Below are 8,412 nucleotides of genomic sequence, written 5' to 3'. Positions count from 1 at the left end.
GTGCACAGCTGTGGCCGGGCTGCCTCAGGCCTGGGCTATTTAAATCTTCCAATGGCTCACTCCCCGGGACCCGGGGACTCTGGGAAATGTAGTCCCTGCTGCTCCAGCCTCATCAGGGCCCCGGGCCAGAAGCCCTGGTGTGGGCCCTGGACCCACCCCTGTTTTTACCAGGTTCCCTCTGAGCAGTGCAGACCCCCGTGAGCCAGGCCTGCCTGCCCCCTAGCCCCGGGCACTCGGACCTGGTCCCATGGACGGGACAGCGGAGTCAGGTCAAAGGCCTGACGGGGCACCAGACGGAGTGAAAGACGTCACTGCCAGCATCATCTTGGGGCCGTTGGGGCCAGGCCGAGCCCCTCCCCTCTGTGACAGCATTTCATTAAGCTGGCAGCCTGGGGTTTTATTTTTACTTTTTAATCAGTCTTGAATTTGGCTTCCCCGCATCGGAGTCCAATCAAATGGCAATCTGCTAAGATTTGAGTTCCACTAGAGGGAGGGCCAATTGATGGGTTGGTAAGGGATCTGTCCCTTGGAGGCTGTCTCCGCTGCTCGGAGTTTTGCGGAGGACAGGGGCACTCCAGCGGCTCAGGCAGGCCCTCGGTCACCAGACACTTGGCACCATGTGAGGGGACTGGCACGTGCAGCGAATGAAATGTCCGTCCCTGTCCCTGGGAAGCTCAGTTCCGTGGGGATTAAACAAGCCACACATAAATGATTGGAGGTGTAGGGATGTGGGGTAGGATCACAGAACCATGGCCCTGGGTTTGGCTTGGGAATCATGGGGGGCTTCCCCAGGAAGGAAGAACAGGTGGGAGGTCCCAGGCAGGGGAGAGCCTACCCCACAGGAGGCCCGGGAGGCCCGTGTGGCTGGGACATAGTTCAGAAGGACAAGAGAGGCTGAGATCCCAAGGAGGGCACACCCAAGGGCCCAGTCAAAGATTTGGGGTTTGAGTCAGGCTTCTCTGTCCCCCCACCCCGGGCGACTGGAGGTACCCAAAGTCTCCACAGCCCTCATAGGGCTGACTGGGCCTGGGTTCAAGGGAAAGCTGCTAGTAGAGGGTGACCAGAAGAGTCAGGAGTGAATGTCCTGGTCTCACAGTTCAGGGCAGCCAAGGCCTGTCTGCCTAGCTGGGCTGGAGACAGAAGGCTGTGACTTCCCTTCCAATCCTGGAGACCACCTGTGAAGCCCCCGGCCCACCCCACAGCCCGCACCAGGTCCAGAGCCTCCCAAGGACAGTCAGCTACCTGGAGTGGGGTGAGGGCTCTCTGGCCACAGGGCACCAGCCGTAGGGTCTGGGTCTGACAGAGGGGGGATGGCCTGGGCTCTGTCCCCAACTAGCTGTGGGATCTTGGACAAGTCACTTGGCCTGTCTGGGCCTTGGTTTTTCCACCTGTAACATGGGAATCATAGTGTCTACTTTTCAAAAGCTAGTGTGAGGTCGGTAAGACGATGCTTGTTAAACACTGAGCAGGGTCCCTGACACATAGTGAGCCGTCCACTCTATGGGTTGAACAAAGAAGGCACAGTCCTCTCTTCCCTCTGGGTGTCCCCGTCAGAAGGACCCACCACCAAAGTCTGGGCCCTGTTGGTGTGAAGCCAGACTCCAGGAGCCCTGAATCCAGATTTCCTTGCAGACTTTCTGGCACTCCTCTTCCAGAGGGCCCCATGCAGACCACACGGCTACAGGGAGGATGTCCTAGCCTCTTGGGTGGAAATGATGACCTGTGCTGCCTCCTCCCGGACCCTGGACAGACGCAGAGGGAGATGTACTCAGAATGCGCGGACAGAGGGCACTAGACCAAGCTGGGTGCTCTAACTTGTTCACACCCCATAATCAACCTTTCGTGAAGATGTGGTACTTCCCCCATTTTAGAGATGACGACGTTGAGGCTCAGAGGTGCGAAGGCCTCCAGTCAAGAAGCCTAAAGGAGTGGGGGCTCAACTCCCCAGCAGTGCCTGGGGAGGAGCACAAGGACCTCCAGACAAAGATCCCTCAGCCAGCAGGGACCTGGGTGTGCTTGCTCAGTTCTCCACCAGGGAGGAGCTCATCTCGCTCTCCCTGGGTGGGGCCCCTGACCTCGGCTGACCTCCAGAGGGGAAGAGGAGCCCAGCCCAGACTGGGGCTATTAATACCCCGAGGTCTATGTCAGCATCTCAGTCTGGTCAGAGTCGCCAGCAGGCTCTGAGGGCCACAGTGGGCTCTGTGCGGGGGGCTCGGGGCGGGGGGTCCATGAAGTCCAGCTGGGCTCTGGCCTGGGAGTGGTTAAGAGTAGGCTCTGGAGTGAGACAGCCCCAGGTTCCAACCATGGCTCAGCCACCCCCAGTTTAGTGACCACCAATGAGCCTTGTGAGCCCTCTTGATCTCTCTTCCCCATCCTGGGGGGCTGCTGGAAGGACAGGGTGTGGGACTCACTCAGCCTGAGACCTGTGCCTCCCCCCATAAGAGGGGGAGTGACCCAGTTCACGTTCTCAGCTGAGAAGCAGGCTGCACCCCTTTTTGAGGCCCCACCATAGACCACACAGTCCCACTGCTCAAGGACACTCAGAATCCACTCATTCATTCAATCGATGCTTTTGTTGAGCTCCTCATGAAGCCCAGTTTCGGAGACAGGACACACACCCACGAAATAACTAGCCAGTGTGTAAAACAGTTTACTTTTACCAGTAAACTTACTTTTTTTTTTTCTTATTCTCAAGAGATTACATGCTTACCGAAATAAATTCAATAAATACAGATGAGGGGCACCTGGGTGGCTCAGTTGGTTAAGCCACTGCCTCCCACTCAGGTCACGATCCTGGAGTCCCAGGATCGAGTCCCGAATCGGGCTCCCTGCTTGGCGGGAGTCTGCTTCTCCCTCTGACCCTCCCCCTCTCATGTTCTCTCTCTTTCTCTCTCAAATAAATAAAATCTTAAAAATAAATAACTACAGATGATATAGGTACAATCCTACTGCCTGGAGACCACCACTGTTAACATGAGGGTCACCAGGTTATAAAGGAATTCTCACTTGTCTCATTTCCTATTATTATCCTATTTCACAAAACCAAGTATTACTTTAATAATCAGCAAGAATATATATGTTTCTCAGCAAGAATATACATTAAACAAACTATCATATGTACACAAATGCACATATAAAACACGGTTGTTTTATATCCCCTTTATTTTTTTATTTTTTATTTTTTATATGCCCTTTAAAAAAATAACCTATATGTTTTCATGTAATATAAACCTGGCCATGTTTCCATGACAACCTGCCATCTTCCAACGGCTGCTTGGCATTTTGTCGTGTGGATGGGCCATACCTTCTGTAAGCAACCTCTTATTGTTGGACACGTAGCCTGTTTCCATTTCATGACCATACAAATCTAGTCTGCCTCAGCCTTCCTTACACACCCCCACCAAGTGCCAAAGTAAACTACAAACACGTGGTTCAGGTGGCAAGTGCCAGAGGCCACCACGGGCTCAGCTGCATCCACGTGGGTCTGATGGGTCGGCCTGAGCAACGTACTGCAGTGCCCAGACCCGGGAAAACATGGGTTATAGATGCTTCCAGACATCGACAGGGCAACAGGGCAAGTCCAAGCACCCTCTTCCCATGTTAGAGATGAGGAAGGGCAGCCTAGGGTGGTGGCATCACCTGTGAAGCTCAGGGATGGCTGGTCCCTGCAACTCCAAGGCTGCAAGCTTTCCTTCTGGCCAGGGGTCCCCCAGCTTCTCTATTGCCCGACGGCTTGGCACTCACTGATGCACTCGCCTGCTCGTGGAACACTTCTGGAGGACTGCTAGGCACCAGGCCTCAGGCAAGGACCAGTAGGAAGTGCAAAGGTGACCCGCGGAGGTGCCCAAGCCTGCAGACCACCTGACCTGCCCGGAGCCACTACCCTACCTGGCCCGTGGTGCACAAAACCTTCCTGTTCTAGCCCTGTCCTGTGCTGAGAGGCCGAAGTGACTTGCCAGGGCCCACAGCAGGGAAGGGGCACTGCAGGACTCAGACTCCGGCTGTGGGGCCTAGACACCTGCGACCTGTTGTCTTGAAAAAAAAAATTTTTTTTATTTGACAGACAGATCACAAGTAGGCAGAGAGGCAGGCAGAGAGAGAGAGGAGGAGGCAGGCTCCCCGCTGAGCAGAGAGCCCGATGCGGGACTCGATCCCAGGACCCTGAGATCATGACCTGAGCCGAAGGCAGAGGATTTAACCACTGAGCCACCCAAGTGCCCCAGTCTTGAAATGTTTGAGAGAGATCTGCTACTACTGTTTACAACGACGAAGCGTGGGTAGCATTAGCTGGCACCTAATACTTGCTCTGTGCCTACTTGAGCCAAGTGTGTGTCCCCAAACTGTCACAGTAACTTCATGGGCTTTGAGTCCTTCTCACCCAAATGGGAACATCAAAACTCAGAGGTGAAGGGGTTCTATCTGGGTCATCGAGTCAGCCAGAGGGCACCCCAGGACCCCTTACCCTCCTCTGCTCTTCTCCTCTGCCCTTGGCCATAACACTTACTCTCTGTGTGTTTATGGCTCATGTCCTCCCAGCAGTGTCAGCCCAGGGGGCACGGACTGTCCTCTGCATGGTCAGGTATGTGCCCAGGGGGCCCAGACAGGCCTGGCGCACAGTAGGAGGCCATGACTCCGTGTTTCCGCAGGCTGGACTCTAATATACCACAGGCCTCACCTTCAAAGACGGATGACAAAAGGAGGCGGGTTATTTGGGGTGACGACCCCAGAAGGGAAGGGGAGAAGGGACTGGGGGGAGAAGCTCCACTCCACCCGGCAGGAGGGACGCGTCTCGGGGAGTCGCACAGCTGGAGGGGAGAGGAGGGAGGGGCAGCGGCGGGGCCCTTGCCAGGAGGGGGAGGGAGCCCTGGAACAGCGTTTTTCACCACCGCCTCCCCACCCCGGCGCTCCCGCCCGCCCGGATCGCTTTCGCAGTTCGCATTTCCAAGGCCGGTCCCGGGTTATTTCGGTCGGAAACCTGATCCTTCGCGGGTTTATTTTAGCACCTTGGAGAACTCCCAGTGCCGCGCCGATCCGGGCCGCACCCCGCCCGCCGCCGACGCCTCCGGGCGCCTCCGGGCGGAGGGGCAGGGGGCGGGGGACCCGCGGAGCGGGACCCGCACGCGGGACCCCCACTCCCGCAGAGGCCGTGGGGCGCGACGGCGCGCTGCCGGGGGCGGGGCCCGGGGGCTGTGCGCGCTCCGGCCGCTCCCTGACCTTGGGGCGCCGCGGAGCCGCTCCCCAGCTGGGGCGACGATTGTGCGGAAGGGCAGGATTTTTGGTGCCAGAACCGTGGCTCTGAAGGCTCCGCTGGAGAGGCCGGACCAGAGCGGCAGCGAGGAGCGTCCCTACCCGGAACCCCCAGAGGGCGGCCTCCTTGGGAGCCAGGCTGGGAGAAGCAGCCCCAGCCACCCTCCGGTGACCTCCCTGTGGCCAGTGGAATCTCCATCCCGCACGTTACCCCCCCCCCCCCCCCGCCCGGAAAGAACATTCCACACGCCGGCGTGCACACACACGCACTCTTACATACACTCACGTTCAAAAATGTGCTCAGCTCCACTCACCAGCACACACGCATCCGCACATCCCGGGGGACAGATGACACAGGACACAAGCTCATATACACACACGCAGGCCCAGGGACACACATGCCAACCAGCACACTCAGACACCCACACGCTCATACAGACATACCCTCACGCAAGGCGCACACACTGTCATACGTGATCAATACACGCTTGCTCCACACCCGCTCCACAACCACACCACACACCACTTATGTTCATCGCACACACACAACTGTCACACATACCTTCTCACATACACACACCCACACCATCACACGCTCACACGTACACTCACACACTCTAACCTCCTCTACTACACTTACTACACACACCATCGCACCCCTGCTTTCCCCCTCCTGGAAGTGCTTTCTTCACCCTCCCTGCCCCAAGCTCAACACCAGACACTCACAAATCAAAACAATTCACTCTCTATATAGGACTTATAGCAATCGATACTCACTCGTAAACGTTTCAAGTATGAATTTGTATTTATATATTATTCATGTTAATTCATACCTCCATCCATCATTCCTGGATTTACCCTGGCATCTCTCTGACCCATGGGACGTAAGTGCCGTGCGGACCACGCCTGCCGTCTGTCCTGGCCCTGCTTGTGTCCCCAGCAACCCCTGAACGCCCAGCCAAGCGCAAGTGTCCAGTCGATACTGGCGAAGGAAGGCATGTGCGGATGGCGGAGGGTCCAGCTGAGAAGTCCTGAGCCTGACGTACCCTAGAAGCAATATGGTTCTGAACTTGTGGCCAGAAAGGCCTTTGCTTCCAGACCTGCAGCCCCCTGAAGCAGTTGGTCTTACGCCTCCCAGACGTTTCCCATCCCACGCCACTGTCTCTTCACAGAGAATGCCCTAGGTTCTAACGCGGGGGCCCTCTCTGGATGGCCTTGCCGGGCCTGTGTTCCCCATCTGTAGGGGAGGCCATGGATCAGCCCTCTCTGAGATCCCATTCCTGCTTCCCGCAGAGATGGGGTGCATCAGTGATGTCAGGTGGGCCCTGAAGTGGGCTCCACCTCCTGGCCTCCCGATGTCCGGTCTCCAGCCATTTGCCTGGCTTTCAGCCCTGCCCCCTGTTTCCTGGGTGGGCATTCCAAGACTTACCACTGGCTTCCAGTCTGGTCCCAAACAGTTAAGGAGAGAACCCTGTTTCCCAGGGCAACAGAATTCCAGCATTAACATTTCCATCTGCAGAACAAGGGCTTTTCCTTCCTGGGAAATGCCTTTCTAGTCCCATGATGACCACACCCTTGGAGGCTACGATCTCCTGAAGGACCAGTGTCGGCCTTGAGATGCAGGTTGGCTGGTGAGGGAGAGGGAGCCTGGAGACCAGCTCCAAAGGCCATGAAAATGAGGTCCCGACAACTACAGGGACGCCAGGGACAGCTCCTGTTCCCTTGAATCGCCAGCCTCCGGGTCTTAGAGCCGGGCTGCTGGAGGCAATCCACACCCCCACCCTCCCCGGGCCTCAGTGTCTTGGCTACAGAATGGCACGGTGACAGAAGCCAGCTGGTGGGCTGACCGTGGAGGGCCTGGAGGGGAACTGTACAACGGCTTACAGGGATGCTTGTTGAGGAGAAGCTGCCTCCAGCTCTCTCCGTAGACCTTGAAGGACTCTCAGCTTGTTTGAGCTGCGTGTGAAAATCAGCCGGGCTGGGCCATGTGGTTCTGATCCCAGCTTTGTTGTACGGCTGGTTCTCCGTGACCTCTCTGGGCTAATGTGGCCAGAATGCAGGGACCCTGTCCTCCCAGTGACCATACTTTGAGTCCCCAAGTTGCCACACTGGGGAGTTCATCTCCTGGCTCGGGTTGGGGCTGTCCAGTCTCTCCTCTTTCTCATTCATTGGTGACTTTCCCGAGGGTTCTAGGGAGACTGAGATCTGGGGGAGGGGGAAAGGTCGGCGAGGGGCACTAAGAGTGTCCCCATGGTGTTGGGTGTGTTACCACCAGATGTCCCCTTCTGCGCTTCATACATGTGTGGATGGACCCTGGGCCTTCCACAGATGCTGAGGCAGCTGCAGGCCTGTGCCCGACACCCACGGAGCTCCAGAAAATGCTGAGCGGGAGGAAGACTGAGCTGGGAGGCAGAAGGACCAACAGGGCCCAAGAGCTGGGGGAGCAGCCAGAGCCTTGACCGGCCCAGCAGGACTGGGACAGGGCGCATGCAAGAGCCCAGGCTGCGGAGACCCTCTCTCGGTCAGGGCTGGCCTGTGGGGAGCACTCTTCAGCTCAGAGCCTGGTGACCAGGCCCACGGACACCGCCGTAGCCCTCCGCCCACAAAACTGGCCTTCAGCTAGCCCAGGACAAGGTACTGCACGGGGTATGACGTGCAGGGAGGCATCTACAGGACTAAGGTTAAGTGGGAGGGGGGCTTCTGTTTTGCAAGAGTCCTCACCCCGGGGGCACCTGAGCACCTTTTCCAGTGGGACTCACTAGGGACAGGGGTTACTAGGGGTCAGTTCCACCCCATTCAGAGGGGTTGGCCGCAGCTGGCAAGGGCAGCGCCCCTGGAGGAAGGAACTGAGAGGGCTTTGGCCAGATGTGGCTGGGGATCCAGACTCTGAAAAGCTTCTGTCCCCAGATCCCTGGGTCTGTCTGTATAGCCCACCTTCAGGCGTCAGGGGTCACTCAGGCAGGCACATCTCTAGGGGTGTGGCTGTTTAGTGACAAGGTTAAGGCTCTGGCCTCTGTCCTTTTCACATCAAATGAGAAAAATGTGCAGCCTGGCACGAGTTCACAGAGCAAGCACCCATGTCCTTGTCGCCAAGATGGCATCTGTGACTTCAGGGAACACCCTGGCCAGTGGGGGCTGCTCTGTTCCAGGCACTGGGGGTGATGG

The sequence above is a fragment of the Lontra canadensis genome, unplaced genomic scaffold, assembly GCF_010015895.1.
Source record: "Lontra canadensis isolate GAN:19392208 unplaced genomic scaffold, GSC_riverotter_1.0 scaffold30, whole genome shotgun sequence".
NCBI lineage: Eukaryota > Metazoa > Chordata > Mammalia > Carnivora > Mustelidae > Lontra > Lontra canadensis.
This window is presented reverse-complemented; position numbering follows the sequence as displayed.